We start from the raw sequence: 18980 nt of genomic DNA, 5'->3' as shown, positions 1-18980 counted from the left end.
ACAGCAGGGGCTGGTGGTGTGGCGCGGTGGGTTAAAATGCCACCCATGATGGCAGCATCCCATACGGGGGCTGGTTCAACTCCCCACTGCTCCCCTCCCTGCAATGCCTGTGGGAAGACAGGGGATGATGCCCCAAGTGTTTGGGCCCTTGTATCCATACAGGAGGCCTGGATGGAGTTCCAGGTTCCTGGCTTTGGCCTGGCTGTTGTGCTCATTTGGGGAGTCAACCAATGGATAGCAGATCTTTGTGTCTCTCCTTCTTCTTCTTCTTTTTTTTTTTAGAAATCATAGTGGATCTAGACACAGTCTAATCCAATGTGACCTCATTTTTATTTTATTTTATGTTTTTGACAGGCAGAGTGGACAGTGAGAGAGAGAGACAGACAGAGAGAAAGGTCTTCCTTTACCGTTGGTTCACCCCCCCAGTGGCCACTACAGCCGGCGTGCTGCAGCTGGCGCACCGCGCTGATCCGAAGCCAGGAGCCAGGTGCTTCTCCTGGTCTCCCATGCGGGTGCAGGGCCCAAGGACTTGGGCCATCCTCCACTGCCTTCCTGGGCCACAGCAGAGAGCTGGACTGAAAGAGGAGCAACTGGGACAGAATCCGGTGCCCCGACCAGGACTAGAACCTGGGGTGTGGGTGCCACAGGCGGAGGATGAGCCTAGTGAGCCGCGGCGCCGGCCTGTGTCTCTCCTTCTTAACTAAATAATAAAAACAAATGTGACACCAAGAACATCTGGTTCCACATGGCAGAGTCTGCTCCCTCCCCAAAACCTACAAGGGAAACTGTGAGGATTAGGGAGAGAGAGGAAGTGACAGTGCCTCCAAGGCAGGGTGGAGCCACGCCTTGGAGGAAAGGTGACTCACAGCCAGAGTCCATGGGAGAAGCAGGGCAGCTGCCAAGGGAGACGGAGCTGGGAATGGGAGACTTGGGCCACCTGAGGGCCAGGGAGAGTCCAGGTGAGCAGTAGGTGACCCACACCTGCTGGCTCCTCCAGCTGACCTCTTGTTTACTTCCTGGGGAATCTGGGTCAGGGAATCCGGCTGGGGAGGGTGGGTGTGACATGCAGACCTGAAAAGATGGGGAATAAATGAAACCCTGGGTGCTAAAAGGTGAACTGAGCTCCCCCAACCCCGTCCTCGCCCTCCTGCTGGGGAACCTGCAAGCCAGGCACACACCTCACCTTCATGATGGAGACTAAAGAATCCTTTTCTGTAGAAACCGACCAGGCTCAAGGGGAAGACGAATACACACAAATACACACACACAATTTATTTACCTTACGGAAAGAGAGAGAGATTATTTACCTGCTGGGCCAGGCTGAAGCCAGGAGCCAGCAACTCCATCTTGATCTCCCATGTGAGTGGCAAGGACTCAAGCACTTGGACGTCATCTACTGCCTTCCCAGGTGCATTAGCAGGAAGCTGGAACCTAAGTGGAGTAGGCGGGACTTGAACTGGCACACCACGGTGAGGTGCTGGCAGAGGCTTAACCTGCTCTACCACATCGCTGGTCCTTCTTGCTCCCTTGATGTACCTTAAGGAGATTTTAACCTTTACAGAATTATTTTAGGGGCCAGTGCTGTGGACTACTAGGTTAAGCCACCGCCTGTGGCGCCAGCATCCCATGTGGATGCCAGTTTGAGTCCTAGCTGCTCCATTTCTGATCCAGCTCCCTGTTAATGTGCCTTGAAAAGCAGTGGAAGATGGCCCAAGTGCTTGGGCCACTGTACCCACATGGAGACCCAGAAGAAGCTTCTGGATCCTGGCTTCAGATTGGCCCAGCTCTGGCAGTTGCATCCACTTGGACGGTAAACCAGCATATGGAAAACCTCTCAGCCGGCACCGCGACTCACTAGGCTAATCCTCCGCCTTGCGGCGCCAGCACACCGGGTTCTAGTCCTGGTTGGGGTGCCGGATTCTGTCCCGGTTGCCCCTCTTCCAGGCCAGCTCTCTGCTGTGGCCTGGGAGTGCAGTGGAGGATGGCCCAAGTCCTTGGGCCCTGCACCCCATGGGAGACCAGGAGAAGCACCTGGCTCCTGCCATCAGATCAGCGCTGTGCGCCGGCCTCAGTGCACTGGCCGCGGTGGCCATTGGAGGGTGAACCAACGGCAAAAAGGAAGACCTTTCTCTCTGTCTCTCTCTCACTGTCCACTCTGCCTGTCAAAAAAAAAAAAAAAGAAAAAAAAAGAAAAGAAAATCTCTCTCCCTCTGCCTCTCCCTGTCTTTCTCTCTGTAACTCTGCCTCACAAATAAATAAATATTTTAAAAAAGAATTACTTTATGTAATGATTGCTTTAAGAATAGGAGTGGAGGGAATGGGTGTTTGATACAAACCCAAGGACCCAACTACTCGGGACGTGACCACCATGACTCCCAGACACGTTAGCAGGAAGCTGTGATTCCAACGGACAACTCCTAGATGAGATGTATGCATCCCAAGCAGCGGCTTAACGCACTGTGCCACCACACCTGCCCCAGCAAAGACCTGTGGTGGAGTCAGCTCAGGACCAAGCTCCCAGGCAGGGAAGTCCACCATTGGATAAGCTCCACCCAAGCGTGCTGGCCACCCAGTCATGTCTTCAGCACCTAATCCTTTAATAGGATCAGAGAACTGGATCCTTGGATATTTAAAGAATGCTGAAGACCAGAGAGATGGGGGAAGGGCAGGGTGTGAAGGGTGGGAGGGAGAACCCATAAATTCAGGGAAGAATAGAAAACCTTCAATACATTATACAAATCCTCAGGGAGAGAAAATGTTTCCTTCTCAAGGTTCATTATCATGAAATGTCAAAAGCACCAGGGTGGCCGGCACTGCGGCTCACTAGGCTAATCCTCCGCCTTGCGGCGCTGGCACACCGGGTTCTAGTCCCGGTCGGGGCACCGGATTCTGTCCCGGTTGCCCCTCTTCCAGGCCAGCTCTCTGCTGTGGCCAGGGAGTGCAGTGGAGGATGGCCCAAGTACTTGGGCCTGCACCCCATGGGAGACCAGGAGAAGTACCAGGCTCCTGCCATCGGATCAGCGCGGTGCGCCGGCTGCAGTGTGCCGGCCGTGGCGGCCATTGAAGGGTGAACCAACGGCAAAGGAAGACCTTTCTCTCTGTCTCTCTCTCTCACTGTCCACTCTGCCTGTCAAAAAAATAAATAAATAAAACAAAAACACCAGGGTAAAGCAAAGACCCTGAAAGAAGACAGAAAGGAAAAGCAGGTCCATCCGGAGTCGGTAATCTCAGGGGCCCCACAGCCCCATGGAGGGGAGTCAGAGCTCCAGACGGCAGTGGGGTTCAGCCCAGGAATCAAATCCAAGCCCTTGGTCAACAAGCACAGGAGAATTACGACGTTTATAACAAGGGAGATGGAAAATAATTTGCCCCACAGTTTTCCTTCCTGGGAAGCCCTCCACCCAAACAAGAGAGTCAGCCAAGGGCCAGTGTCATGGTGCCACCTGTGACAACGGCACCCCATCTCTGCGCCGGTTTGAGTCCTAGTGCTCCACTTCTGATCCAGCTCCCTGTTATGTGCCTGGGAAAGCAGCAGAAGATGGCCCAAGTGCTTGGGTCCCTGCCTCCCACATGGGAGACCAGGATGGAGTTCTGGGTTCCTGGCTTTGGCCTGGCTCAGCCCCAGCCATTGCGGCCACTGGGGGAGTGACCTAGAGGATGGAATATCTCCTTCTCTAAAAAACAAAACAAAACTGCAAGAAGCACCTAAGAGTTGAACTGGGTACCTCTGGAGACCAGAAGAGGAGCAGGTGAGGGAGGGACAGGCACTGCCTTCCTGTCCAACCTTTCAATTGTTGTGCATGTCCACACTGCTCTCATACAGATAAGAGGGGATTTTTATTCATCCATTTTATTTGTGAGAGACACAAACACAGAGAGTTCATCTTTTGGTTGACTTCCTAAGTGCCTGCAATGGCCAGGGCTGGCCCAGGCTGAAGCCAGGAGCAGGCACTGAATCCAGGTCTTTCATGTGGGGTGGCAGGGACCCAAGTACTTGAGCCACCACCTGATACTTCCCAGGGTGCACACTGGCAGAAACCTGGAATGGAGAGTGGAATTGGGACTTAAACCCAGGTATGGATATGGAATGTGGGCATCTCTCAACTGGCCTCCCAACCACTGGGCCAAATGCCTCTGCTGAAAGGTAACTGTCAAAAGAAAAGTTAAATGAAAATAACACCTGGGACCCTGACACGTGAACTCTGGTGTCACTGTCCTCACGTGCTAGGACAGTGGCGGAAGAGACGATGGAAGGGCCTTGGCAATGAATATTCCAGTGCGGGAGACGGACGTGAGGCTGAGACTTCCTGGCCAGGTGCTGCGCACTGGTCGGGAACCAGAAGAGTGGAAAGATGACATGCCTGTCTTAGCTGTCACGAAGTCACGAAGGACACAGCCCAAGCTCCACTAACAGAAGGCGGGTCAACAAGAGAAGTGCAAAACAAGCTCATTTTCAAGATTTTCTGTGATGTAGGAGACTTCACGAGTGAAGACCGAGAGTGAAGGAAAGGTGTTTTTATGCTCAGGTTTGATGGAGAGTGGATGGCCACGAAGCAATGTAACAGAAAAGGTGGCCTGGTAGTGACCGCCTGAGGGGAAACCCAGCAGGGCCTGTGTGCCCAGCCCTCTGCACGGCATTCTGTGCTCCCAGGGACAGGTGTAGAGCAGAGCCCCTTCAGTGCAGAAGGGGAAGAGAGAGGATGACCTCTGCACGTCTCAGGGGAGAGGGGTTCTGCTTTCTGTAACCCACTTGGGGAGGAAGGCTGCTGGGTTTGGGAAAGAAGAAAGCGGCCCGAGACGGAAGGGACAGAGGTCAGGGAGGACATCCAGTGCCCTACAGGTCACAGCGAGGGGCAAGGTGAGAAAGCAGCGGAGCCGCTGGCACATGGCAGCTCCTGCTGTCTCAGGACCTGCAGGACAGGCGTTTGGTTCCATTTGCTCTGAATATAAACCACACCCCCGCCTGGACAAGGCTCACACCAGCAGAGGGGGCCAGGGCTCAATAGGCTGACCCCCAGCTCTTCCCTGCTTGCTAGTGACACACCTGCAGCCCTCATGTCAGGAAACATCTGACACAGAAGGAGTGAAAAGGACAGTAGCTAGACTCCAGAAAATCTCCACCTACTCCCCAGGAAACTCCATGAATGCACCTCCCCTTTCATTAAGCAACCCCTACGACGGTAAACACAGTTCCACAGGCCACTCCCCTCAAGTGGGCCTGCCTCTGTGCCATGCAGGTCTCTGCTCTCTCTGGAAAATGCTGGCTGCTCACTGTGTGCTATTCCACAGTCTCACTCCTGAATTCCTTTTTGAAGTGAAGTCAAGGACTTGGGGACCAGGCAGCCCTTGCTCTCTGCATGGAAAGCACCAAGCACGCCCAGGGGCCATACTTGGCAGGGGATCGTGCTCCGAGTCCCCACTGTGTCTAGTCACAGAACGTCCCTCCCTCATCAGTCCCTGTGAGCCCAGGAGGCAATCAAAGGTGCAGAACACAAATGTAAACCAATCCTATTGTTTTTGCCATGAATTATTCCTTTGGTGATGCCATTAGAAGCCAGCCAGCAAGGACCCAATGGCAGAAAACCAATTCAGAATAACTCAGATGAACCACCACATGGCCAATGGTCAGAATAACAACATTGTTTGCTTAAACATCATCAGAGCTTTCTAAGAACAAAAGGCTATGTTCCTCAATTTAAAAAAAAAAGTTGTAAAATGTTTAATTATGGTAGTCAGTCATTAATTTATCATAGATCTGTGAGATCACCGTTTCTTTGAATTCTCCCATGGGTAGCAAGCTCATTTCAACCCAAGGAGGTCTTCTATATTTTTCAGACACCTGTAATTATTTAAAATTCTTCCATTTGGGCAAACATATGGTACAGGGGTTAGGTCCCTGCTTGGCAGGCCTGTGTCCCCTACTGGAGTCCTTCGGTCTCAGTCCTGGATCCTCTTCTGGGCCCTGTTCCTGAGCCTGTGCGCCCTGGGAGGCAGCAGGTGATGGCTCACGTGGCTGAGTCCCTGCCACCCGTGTGGGAGTCCCTGCCTGAGTTCCTGGTCCTGTCCTTTGGGAAATGAACCATCGGGCAGAGGATCTCAATCTCAATCTCGCTCTCTCCTTCTCTTTTCCTCTCTCTCCCTCCCTCCAAGAAAATGTGTGTGTGTGTGTTTCTTTCCCTCTCTTACTAATAAATGTAGTAAGTAAATGAAAAAAAAATTTTTTAATTCTTCCATTTAAGGACGAAATCTGGCTTTGCAGAGCTTTCATTCTTTGGCCCGATGCTTCCCTTGGAATAGAACAAAGAACAAGCCATCTTCTCTGAAGATGTTAAAGGGCCTCTCTAACTCTATCCGCTGCTGCTCCTGTAATCTGGTCTCAAGTTCCCTCCTCCACCTCCTTCCCTGTGAGCACTTCATGAATGCTGTTCTTAAAATAAGGTACTCACACTGAAGTTCTCCCGTTATGGCCTGAGGCGTCCAAAATAGCAAAGAACTTTAACTTTCTGTGATCTGAAGGCTGAGCATCCATTCAGTGAAGTCAAACCAGCCACTAGATTGCTGCTAGGAGAACATCAATTTTAAGGTTTCTGGCAGAGAGACTTGTCTAACTCAGTGGAGTAAAATTGAGCTTACATTTACAAAAGGCTAAAACGTTCATGCATTTTGGTACAGAAAATGCTATCCTGTATGAATATAAATAATGGACAAACTTTTGGAAGACAGAAGCTAATCCGATTTTTATCCTTACTACCTTTGCAGTAAGAAATAGGCTACCTTCCTGTAGGAGGAAGATGTTGGGATTCGAATTTCCATTGCTTTGTAATGTCAACCTGAAGCAATTTTTGTAAGTAGACTAAAAAATGTCTTGCATATTATTCTGTCTTGTGGAAGTCTGCACTGCTGGACATTCAGGATACAGGGGAAGCCCTAGGAGAGAACAGGGTAGAAGACACTCAGGCTAGCAGCTAAGACCCACGTCCCGTATCTGAGTTCCCGGATCTGATACCAACTTCCTGCCAATGCGCACTGTGGGAGGCAGCAGGTTCACACTGCTGAGGCCCTGAGAGTTTCCCATTCAGATTTGCACTGACCCAGCCTTGGCCTTTGTGGCTCCCAGCGGATGGGAACTTCCTGTCTATCTCTCAAAAAAATTACAAAATGTCGCTCCCCCTCTTCGTGGAGGAACGACACTAAACCCTGCCTAGGCTTCATATCCGAGTCACGGCACCATTATGTCGCTCCCCCTCTTCGTGGAGGAACGACACAGGACCCTGCGCTGTTCTTTCATCTGCTCGGCCCTCCCCGGGTTTGCTGCTGGTTCTTCCCGGGTTGGCTACCGACCCTTCCACCTCCGTGGAAGGGCGGTTCCCCCTGCCACATTCCCCACTTCCGCGGGGGAGCAGCACACCGCCGGCCGGCTCTCTCGGGGGCTGCACAGGTGTTCCCCTTAGATGTTCCTGGTGCATGTTGTCTCTCTCCTCCTTTATAGTCCTCCTCCGCCAATCCCAACTCTGCTACCCACACGCCGAGTACGCTGCTCTCCTCCAATCAGGAGCAAGTCCTACAGTTTATTGGTTGAACTGGAGGCAGCTGTGAAGAAGCTGTTTCTCCCTTCTCAGCGCCATATTGTGGGAGAGCAGATGCATAGAATAAGTCTTAATTCCAGTAACTTAGTCTAGTCCGAGTTGCTCCCAGTTGCTCCCCACACAAAATTTTTTAATATTAGAATTATGTCTGTCTTGAACATGCACAGAATTATTTTTCTTGTCATTATTCTCTAAACACTACAGTATAACAACTATTTACATATCTATGCATTTACAATATATTTGCATTATAAGTGACCTGGATATGACTTGAAGTACAGGGGAGGAAGTGAGCAGGTCATATGCAAACATGAACTGTACCAGGGGCTTGAGTGTCTGGATTCTGGTATCCATGGGCAACGCTAGATCCAAGAAGGATACAGACGACAACCCCTCGCAATGCAGATATTCTCCAATAGCCACCGATGGCAAGGTGTGAAAACTTTCACGTCTCTCCTTCCCCTACAGATCAAAGAGCACCGGGATCTCTCTCTTCTTAATGTTTTAAAAAATAGGTGGGGGGGCCGGCGCCGCGGCTCACTAGGCTAATCCTCCACCTTGCGGCGCTGACACACCGCGTTCTAGTCCCGGTTGGGGCGCCGGATTCTGTCCCAGTTGCCCCTCTTCCAGGCCAGCTCTCTGCTGTGGCCCGGGATGGCAGTGGAGGATGGCCCAAGTCCTTGGGCCCTGCACCCCATGGGAGACCAGGATAAGTACCAGGCTCCTGCCATCGGATCAGCACGGTGCGCCGGCCTCAGCACGCCGGCCGCGGCGGCCATTGGAGGGTGAACCAACGGCAAAGGAAGACCTTTCTCTCTGTCTCTCTCTCACTGTCCACTCTGCCTGTCTAAAAAAAATAAATAAATAAATAGGTGGGGGATCACACTGCAGGGCACTGGTGGACTGGGAAAGTCCCGAGCTAAGCACAGTGCAAACTCCCTGGCAAATTACATAACTGGGAAAACCCAATGGACCACAAGGAAACTCACCCCATCTGTAAGGAAGCTGCTGTTCACAGGCACAGCCCGGACGCCTGTCGGTGTGGCGGCCATCCCCCTCCAGCTGTCCCACCTGCCCGCTGCTCCCCTGCCGCTCCTTCAAGAGATCCAGCTCTGCTCACTCTGACTGCTCTGGGCGACTTTTTCACCACCTGTGACACCAGCCTCAATCGGTTATTTCCCGAGACAAAATATTCTACAGTAAGTATTTTAAATATTTGTTTTTCTACTTTTCCAAGGCAGGATGGCCAGAACTAAAACTGCCTCTGAGATCCATTTGTCTGTTTCAGGCTGTTTGCTGTATGTGCAGGAACATCGATATTTTTTCCTTCTTGACCCTTTTGGAACCTCTGGGACTTGAACTTACTTCCGGAGCTTGCCCGTGCTGGGGAGGAGAGGAAACGCTGGGGTCCTTGGTTCAGTGCTCCTGCCACCCAGGGAGGCTTCACCCGTGGGACTGCACCCCACCCCCATGGCGACCCCACCCCTACCTTTCTACTCTTTGCAGGGACCAACATGAGAACACAAGAGCTGAAAGTTCCGGAGAGTGATGGAGACAGGCCCTTTTCCAGAGCCAGGACCCCGGGGCAGGAGGCTTCGACACAGCATCAGCCGCAAAGCATGGGGTCTTCCCGTGGATGAGACAGGCTACTCAGGTGAGCCTGGAACGCCAAGGGTACAGCAGCAGTGATTGCAAGGATGACTCACCCGCTTCAGAGACTGCCTGCAGCCTCTGGGTGTGGAAGCTCGATGGAGGGTCATTTGGCAAAACTAAAAGCCTTAAAAGGGCGTAAGTTCTTTTGAACCAGGATTTCCACCTTGAGGATTTATTGGAAGGAAAAAAGCCTGAATATCTACAGAAGTTTAGCTGAAAGTGTAAGTCACACTGGCATTGATTAAGTATTTGTACCAAAATGTAATTAAGAAAACGCTCCATTTCAGAAGGAACATGGCAGCAGTTTGGTTCTGCAAAGTTCAAAGCTTAACAGCAAACCAGAAAACTGCGTATCTGATGAAACCGGGGAAAAACTAACAGCGGAGTACTACGAAGAAGCATGAAGCCTGGCGAAGAGCCTGAGAGAAGAGGGTGTACAGCGTCAGGGGGCTCCGAAACCCCCAGGGGCTACTCTGTCCCGCTGAAGGGCCGCTGTGGAACAAGCAAGCTTGCTGGGGACAGCGGAGTCTCGGAAAGCTCTGGAGAAAGAACCCTTTCAGCAGTGGGTACCTTCTCCTAGAAGCAAGGGCTGTGAAGAACTGTGGAGAACAGAAATGCACAGAGAAGCTCCCCCCAACCCAAGGGGGCTCTGAAATCCAGAGAAGGGGCGGCTCCTGGCGGGGGGCGAGGCTTGTCCGAGGGCTTTCTCCAGCCCGGCATCTCCCCACCTCCACGACACGCAGTGGAGGACACCTCAGAGAATTCCAGAGGAAGCCAAGTAGGGGCCAAGCTGATCCAGGATGAAGCCTACAGGAGCAGCTGGCATTGTGGTGCAGCCGGTTAAGCCGCCTGCCACACCAGCATCGTGGGATCCAGCTCCCTGCTAAAATGCCTGGGCCCCAGCCACTGCAGCCACCTGGGGAGTGAACCAGCAGATGCAGTGTCTCTCCTTCTCACTCTCTAACTCTGCCCTTCAAATAAATAATCTTTTTTTTTATAAGCCTACAGTCATTCTAAATCCCAAAAGAAATCAGAGAACATCATTTCCACAAGCTTTTTTGTGGAAACCGCTAGAACCAGGGATCGGCAATATCAGCACCACGGAACACCCTTGGGGCCCTGAGAGGAAGAGGACGTTCATCGCTCAGATTTAACTAGAAACATGATCACAGAGATTTCTCATTCCTGATGGAAGCAGGGAGAGAGAGGACGGGTAGAAGAATGAGGTCACAGCTCACCTCAGATAGACTAAAACAATAGTAAAGTATCCGAATCAAGTGGAAGCTGAAGTATATTTAACATAAACCCTGAGATCTGTAACTCTACAGTGTGGATGATGGAGGAGGCAGAGAGGAAGAGGTTGACATAATTTTATCATCCCTTCTAGTAAGGAATCAAAAGCTACTGCTCCAACGTAGATCAAGAGTCTTGTACAAAGGGAGCTTCTGTTAGCGGAGTGGGTGGGGTTCTTGTCTTCTCGCAAGGGAGAATTCAGGCATGAGACAGAGAGCAGTGGTAAGCAACATAGCAAGGCTTGTCGGGGTAGGGCATCCGTCAGAATGGATGGGACAGAATCTGAGCGGGAGTGCCCAGTCACTCAGACCGGGGAAAACAAGGTTGCCTGGTTAAATGGAGAGAATACACCGGCTGGCCAGGCGGGCGGCTCAGCAGAGAGCTGAGAGCTTGGGAAATTCCTCCCCAGGTTCTGGCACCGGCAGAGGAGCCTCCCCTAGGGCGTCTGCCTTGCAGGCAGGAGGGGAAGGTTTCATTGCTCCACGTTATCAGGCCAGGTGACCCCGTGGTGCTAAGCAGAGAGGACTCTCCTGGGGAAGGGCTGAGACCACTGGAAAGGACCTTGCAGGACCTTGCAGCATAGAATCCTGGGCGGCCTCAGAGGCTGTTGCGCTCCTCTCCTCAGGCCTCTCTCACACACATTTAGGCCAGTTTCTAACTTCCTACCTAACACTTCTAGAACAAAAGTGCAAACCTTCCTCAGTATCAACACAATTAAAAAACCAGGAACGGGGGCCGGCGCCGTGGTTCACTTGGTTAATCCTCCGCCTGTGGCGCCAGCATCCCATATGGGCACTGGGTTCTAGTCCCGGCTGCCCCTCTTCCAGTCCAGCTCTCTGCTGTGGCCCGGGAAGTGCAGTGGAGGATGGCCCAGGTCCTTGGGCCCTGTACCTGCATGGGAGACCAGGAAGAAGCACCTGGCTCCTGGCTTCGGATTGGCGCAGCGCCAGCCGTAGCAGCCATTTGGGGAGTGAACCAACGGAAGGAAAACCTTTCTCTCTTCTCTCTCTCTCACTGTCTATAACTCTATCTGAAAACAAAACAAAATAAAACAAAAAACACAGGAACGGGAGGGGATCAGGTGTTTGGTGCAGTGGCTAAGACACTGCTTGGGATACCTGCCTCCCATATTGGAGTGCTGGCCGAAGTTCCAGCTCTACTTCACATCCTGCTAACATGCCCCCAGGGAGGCAGCAGGGCTGGCTCAAATACCTGGGTGTCTGTCATCCACGTGAGAGACCCAAATCGAGTCCCATGCTCCTGGCTTTTTCTGGCCCAGCCCTAGCTGTTGAGGGAATTTAGCTAAGTGAATCAGTGGATGAAAGATTCTGTCTCCCCCCACCTCTTTCAAATAAAATGAAAATAAACACATTTGTAAATGTTAAAAGAAAGGAAGGGGTGAAAATAAAATCTACATTATGAAAATATTACATAAAACACTATTAAAAAAGAATTGAGACCAAATGTATCTGTCATCTCAATATGTTTAAATGGGTTCAACTCGTTTATCTTCTATTTTTATTGATTTACTTTCATTTTATTTGAAAGGAAGAGAGAGAGAGAGAGAGAGAGAGAGAGAATCTTCCATCTGCTGGCTCACTGCCCAAATGCCCACAGCAGTCAAGCTGGGCCAGGCTGAAGCCAAGAGCCTTGCAGTCCAGGTCTTTTTTTTTTTTTTTTAAGATTTTATTTATTTATTTGAAATGCAGAGCTACAGAGAGAGGGAGAGACAGACAAAGGCCTTCCATTTGTTGGTTCACTCCCCAAATGGCCACAATGGCCAGAGCTGGGCTGATCTGAAACCAAGAGCTTCATCCGGTCTCCTAAATGAGTGCAGGGGCCCAAGCACTTGTGCCATCTTCCACTGCTTTCCCAGGCCATAGGCAGAGAGTTGAATGGGAAAAGGGGCAGCCAGGACACGAATGGCAGCGCTGCAGGCAGAAGCTTAGCCTACTAAGACACAGTGCTGGCCCCTGCACCCCGTGTCGTACATGTCGGTGGCAGAAAACCCAGTACTTAAGGTAGCACCTTCTGCCTTCCAGGATGTGCATCAGCAGAGAGCTGGACGGAGGCAGAAGACGTGGGACTCTAACAAGACAACACCCCAATATGATGTGGTGTCCTAACTACATCCAATACCTGCCTCTAACGTGTCTTTCTTATAAAGGTTTTCAAAGTAGATCACAAACTCAGTGCAATTCTAGGCATCTAAGAAAAAATGATTCGCAGAAGTCAGTAATGGAAAGACGAACAAAGAAAGTCACACCGGGAAAACACAAGCATTAAAGAATCTTAATAACTGACAACACAGAATTCAGGACAAAAAGCTTCCAACAAGATGGAAAAGAATACTTTTTAATGTCAAAAATCACAATCACCATGAAAGTTTACCTTGGGAATACCTATTGCCAAACAGCAAACACAGCGGCAACTTCCAGACAGTAGAAAGGATAGAAGCACAAGGAAATTCAGATAAAGACACATTGATGGTAGAAGACTTCAATCCACCTTTCCAAGTTCATAACAGATGAAGCAATCAAAACTAAATGAAGATCTAGAAGTGCAAACAACAGCATCAAAAATGTAGGTATTGTTGATATATGTCAGTCATTGTGCCCTTGGAATAAGGAATACGCTTTCTTTTGAAGTACTTTGGAGCGGCCAACGCCTTAGTATAGTAGGTTAAGTCTCCACCTGGAGTGCTGGCATCCCATATGGGCGCCAATTCGAGTCCTGGCTGCTCCTCTTCTGATCCAGCTCCCTCTTAGTGCACATGGGGAAGCAGCAGAAGTTGGCCCAAGTGCTTGGACCTGGAAGAAGCTCCTGGCTTTGAATCGGCTCAGCTCGGACCATTGCAGCCATTTGGAGAGTGAAGCAACAGATGCAAAATCTCTCTCTCTGTCTCTCCCTCTCTCTGTAACTCTGCCTCTCAAATAATACATAAATTTTTTTTAAAAAAGTACTCTGGAATATTTATATACACAAACACACAGACATGCATAGACACTAAATATTATATATTAGGATACAAAGATTCATGAAATTTTCAAAGTGAAAGTAATGTGGATACTATTGTATAGAAACAGAGCAAACACTGAAGTTTATTACACCTTCAGAAAGCAAACAAAAGTGCCCTACTAACTGGAGATGTATGTGGATTTCATGATCAAAAGGAAATACAAACTGAGACAGCAGAATTTCCAGAAAATAATAATTTCACACATAGCATATAGAAAAAGTCAATAAAGTTCATAAGCCACAAACTAAATTAGTCATTTAAGAAAGAGAGAAAATGGGGGCCAGCGCTGTGGCGTAGCGGGTAAAGCTCCCATGTGGGCACCGGTTTGAGTCCCAGCTGCACCACTTCAGATCCAGTTCTCTGCTAAGACCTGGGAAAGCAGCAGAGGATGGATCAAGTCCTTGGGCCCCTGCATCTGCATGAGAGATGAGGAGGAAGCTCCTGGCTCCTGGCTTCGGATTGGCACAGCTCCGGCCACGGTGGCCAATCGGGGAGTGAACCAGCTGATGGAAGACCTCTCTTTCTCTGCCTCTCCTCTCTCTCTGTAACTCAGACTTTCAAATAAATAAATTAATAAATAAATCTCAGAGCCGGTGCCGTGGCATACTAGGTTAATCTTCTGCCTGTGGCGCCGGCATCCCATATGGGCACCGGTTCTAGTCCCAGTTTCTCTACTTCCCGTCCAGCTCTCTGCTGAGGCCTGGGATAGTCGTGGAGGATGGCCCAAGTGCTTGGGTCCCTGCACCCGCATGGGAAACCGGGAAGAAACTCCTGGCTCCTGGCTTCGGATTGGCACAGCTCCAGCCATTGCAGCCATTTGGAGCGAACCAACAGAAGGAAGACCTTTCTCTCTGTCTCTCTCACTGTCTGTAAAGTCTACCTGTCAAATAAAACAAAACAAAAAAAGATAAATAAATCTTTAAAAGAGAGAGAGAATGGACCCATGTCCAAAATAAGAAATTAGAAGGAAGCAAATAATTATACAAAAATCAGAAATTAAAAATCAAAACAAAAAACTTAAGAAAACATCTCTTTTCATAAAGAAAAAAATTTTTAAGAGATTTGTTTATTTATTTGGAAGTCAGAGTTACAGAGAGAGGGAGGGACAGAGAAAGAAAAATCTTGCATCTGCTGGTTCACTCCCCAGTTGGCTGCAATGGCCGTGTCTGGGCCAGGCTGAAGCCAGGAGCCAAGAACTCCACCCTATCTTCCATGTGGGTAGCAAGGGCCCTACTTCTTGTGTTTTTCTCCACTGATTTTCCAGACGATGAGCAAGAGGCTGGATTGGAAGCAGAGCAGCTGGGATTCCAACTGGCACTCTGAGATGCTGGCATCAAAAGCAGTGGCTTAACCCATGGTGCCACACCGGCCTAACAAGCTCTTTTTCTGTTTTTTAAGCAAATACTGTATGCATAGATTGAAAAGTAGGGAAGGAGAGAACTTATTTTCCTCATCCATTGCAAAGTCTGTGGTGAATGCCCCTACAACGAAACACAGAATAACAACAGAAAAGCATACATTTGTTAAATAAACACAAGTTTTAAGTGGCAGAGAGCCTTCAGATAATCAGGTAAACTTATATATTGTTCTGCTTGGGTTTGATGAAGAACGGACAGACAACACGATTGGAGGACAAAAGGATATGATTTAGGGTGGGCTTTTGGTGCAGTGTTTGAGTCGTAGCATAAGAGCCTGCATCTAGTTCAAGACCCAGTTTCTCTGCTTCTGATTTAGCTTCCTGCAAATGTGCTTCTCGGGAGGCAGCCAATGGTGACGCAAGTACCAGGATCCCTGCCACTCACCGTGTGGAAGATGTGGATTGGGTTTCAGCCTCCTGGCTGTGGGCTGGGCCAGCCCTGACTGTGGGAGGCATTTGGAGAGTGAAGCAGCAAAAGGACTCTCTCTCTTCTTCTGTTTTTGTGTCTCTACTTTTCCTGCAAAAAACATAAATAAATAAACCAACATTAACAAGGTGAGGAGCGAGTGGTAATACGTTGGGAAAACCTAGCCAGGCCTGTTTGTACACACTTGTCTCAGTGTCTCTGGGCCTTCAGAAATAAGAATGCTCCTCTGCTCGGGGCACAGGAAGGGCACCTCTCCAAGGATGGTTTTGCAATGCCTCAAGTGAGAAGTTCATGAGAAGACCCCTGAGTGACCCTGTTCTAGGGGACAGTGGCACAGGGGCAGGCGTGAGTGACCCTTTTTGCTTTGGCTTTTTCATATACACATATACATGGGTAGTGTGTCCTGAGCTCCATGAGAATTTTTAAAAAAAGGTTTATATAGGGTATAAGATTCAAGGTACAAATCCTAAATAATTTTAGCAAACAAAATCCAAAAGCATGCTGAAAGAATGACATGTTGTGTCCAAACAGAGGCCCATCTAGGAATGGAAATAAGGTTAAATATTAGAAAATTGACTGATATGTCATCATATTAGTACTCACAAATAGAAAATTGCATGATTATCTTAGTGTTGAAAATCCTCCTGATAAAATTACACACTCTTGATTGAAGATAAAAGTCAGTAAAACAGAGGATACTTCCCAACATGCTAAAAAATGTTCTTCAGCAGAAAAGGAATAATTAATGGGGAAATATTTATCTCTACAGTTAGCTTGGGGTTCCCAGTCAAAAGATTTGGTAGGAATACATTTTATTATTTATTTACTTGAAAGGCAGAGTTACAGAGGGGCGGAGAAAGAGAGAGAGAGAGAGACAGATCTTCCATCTGCTGGTTCACTCCCCAGGTGGCCACAATGGCCAGAGCTGGGCCAAGAGCTGCTTCTGGGTCACCCACATGGGTGCAGGGCCCCAAGCACTTGGACCATCTTCTGCTGCTTTCCCAGGCGCATTAGCAGGGAGCTGGATCGGAAGTGGAGCAGTCAGGACTTGAACCAGCGCCCATATGGGATGCGGGCACCTCAGGTGGCAGCTTTACCCACAAGGCCACAGCACCAGCCACTGACAGGAATTTTTTAAACAATAATCTTGGAAGGAGGTGGGGGAAGAGGAAGAGAAGATGCAGAGGAGGAGGAGGGGAGGAGGTCTGGTGGTTTGCAGAACAGTCACAAATTCTTTGACGCCCAGTTCAAAGGGTGGAGGCTAATCTCTTTGCTTGATTGTGCGCTGGATTTAGTGACTCACTGTGAATGAACTGAGTCAGTCAGAGGCCATGGTATGCGACCCACGAGCCCAAGTCGAAAAAGACCGCGTGGCTCCTGCGTTGCTGTGTCTGGGCTCACTTTCTCCATGGTCCCCTGCCACCCAGGGAGGTGCGTGGGGCCAGGAAGAGTGAGTCATCTTGTAGGTGCATCCTCCTGCCCCAGACAAACCTTTACGTAACCTAAGCCCCAGACAACAAAGTGGCTGGAATTTATAGCCAAGTCACTTCTGAATTCCTGACACAGGAACCAGGAGATAAACGGTGTTTACTGTTTTTGCTCACTAAATTTCGGAATTCTGTCATGCAGTCATACAGCTAATACAGAAGGCGGGATGAAGACACTTCCAGGCAGGCAAAAAGCGAAACAGCTCGGCACCAGCAGGGAAGTTCTAACATAAATTCCTGGGTTGGACGGAGAATGAGACCAGATGGGGGCAAGAGATGGATAAGGAATGCAGAATGAAAGCAGTGGTAGCTATGTGTGTAAATCTAATTTTTCACTGCCTTTAGAAATACAGCACAAAAATAAGACACCTATCTAAATAAAATAAAAATAAGACATTTAAATAAATGGAGACACAGATCATGTTCATGGGTTGAAATATTCAATATTTACACTATTTTTGTTTTTGACAGGCAGAGTTAGACAATGAGAGAGACAGAGAGAAAGGTCTTCCTTCCGTTGGTTCACCCCCTAAATGGCTGCCATGGCCGGAGTGCTGCACCAATCCAAAGCCAGGAGCCAGGTGCTTCCTCCTGGTCTCCCACGCAGGTGCAGGGCCCAAGGACTTGGGCCACCCTCCACTGCCTCCCCGGGCCACAGCAGAGAGCTGGCCTGGAAGAGGAGCAGCCGGGACAGAACCAGCATCCCAACCAGGACTAGAACCTGGGGTGCCACGCCGCAGGCGGAGGATTAGCCTAGTGAGCCGCGGTGCCGGCTTACACTAATTCTTAATAAGATAATAATTCCTGAATTATCAATAGTTTCTTTTCATGATTGATTTATTTATTTGAAAGGCAGAGTTACAGAGAGAGAGAGAGAGATGGATCTTCCCTTTGCTGGTTCACTCCTCTAATGGCTGGAGCTGGGTCAGGCTGAAGCCAGGAGCCAGGAGCTTCATCGAGGTCTCCCACCTGGGTGGCAGGGGTCACTTGGGGCGTCATCCAGTCCCTTCCAGGGTTATCATCAGGGAGCTGGGGTCCAAGCAGAGCAGTGGGGACTGCAGCTCATGCTCCTATGAGACGCCGGTAGGGCAGGTGCAGCGTCAACTGCTGCCTGTCAGGACACCCACCAGAATCCACAGATTCAATCCAATCCCAGCACGTGTTTGTCTAGACACGGACAAGCTGATGCTAAAACCAGCATCAAAAAGCAGTAGCTACGACGGCCAACACAACCTCAAGGAAGAACCTGGAGGCGGGGCTCACAGGCTAACAGGCTTCCTGAGTCTCCTCCCAGCCCTACCTCCCAAGTGTGGTGGGGTGGTGTGCGTTTGCTTTCCATGTTTTCATATGGAAGGTGGAGGAGAAAACGGTGAGGAGGGGGAGAAAGACCTAGTTCCCATTACCAAGTACCCCACGCTGGTGCAGGTGCTGTGGTATACTAGGTAAAGCCACCACCTGCAGTGCTGGCATTCCCTTTGGGCACTGGTTCGAGACCTGGCTGCTCCACTTCTGATCCAGCTCTCTGCTATGGCCTGGGAAAGCAGTAGAAGATGGACCAGGTCCTTGGGCCCCTGCACCCGCGTGGGAGACCCGGAGGAAGCTTCTGGCTCCTGGCTTCCGGTTGGCCCAGCTCTGGCCGTTGTAGCGATGTGGGGAGTAAACCAGTGGATGGAAGACCTCTCTCTCTGCCTCTCTGTAACTCTGCCTTTCAAATAAATTAATTAATTAAAAAACAAAAACCAGAATACCCCACGCTAAGGAAACACAGGAAGCTTGCCGTGGAGCCCCGTCTCGGCCGTGCGCGCCTGAGGTGCGCCTTGAGTTCCCTCACGCAGGGAAATAAGCGTCTCACCGCTCCACGCCAGAAGGAGGAGGACCTGTTGGTGCACTTTGGGGTCCTTACAGCATGACGCATGTCCGAACGGGTTTCTGTGGGCACACAGCTGGGCCCCCACCCGCGTGGGGCGTGGAGACCCCTGGGAACCGACCAGAGCTACACGTCTAAGCCCCCAGAACGGAAGGCGTCCGCTTCACTCGGGATGGGGCGGTGCCTGGGGACGCCTTGCCTCCAGAGGACACGGCCTGGCTCCGGCTAGCA

The 18980-nt window shown here is 50.1% G+C and overlaps 1 protein-coding gene across 1 annotated transcript in view; it reads right to left on the bottom strand.

Annotated features, from left to right (window-relative positions):
* Positions 1-18913, bottom strand: part of JADE2 (jade family PHD finger 2) — a 131974-nt gene extending 113061 nt beyond the window's left edge. Inside the window, exons 1-2 of the mRNA XM_051844221.2 lie at positions 18735-18913; positions 15354-15485 (exon numbers count right to left, since the gene is read on the bottom strand). The gene's annotated coding sequence lies outside the window, so the exon portion shown is untranslated. The remainder of the gene's footprint in view (positions 1-15353; positions 15486-18734) is intronic.
* Positions 18914-18980: the final 67 nt, after the last annotated feature.

This window comes from Oryctolagus cuniculus, chromosome 6, assembly GCF_964237555.1.
Source record: "Oryctolagus cuniculus chromosome 6, mOryCun1.1, whole genome shotgun sequence".
Lineage (NCBI taxonomy): Eukaryota > Metazoa > Chordata > Mammalia > Lagomorpha > Leporidae > Oryctolagus > Oryctolagus cuniculus.
The sequence above is the reverse complement of the archived record's forward strand: the minus strand, read 5'-3'. Positions and strand labels throughout refer to the sequence as shown.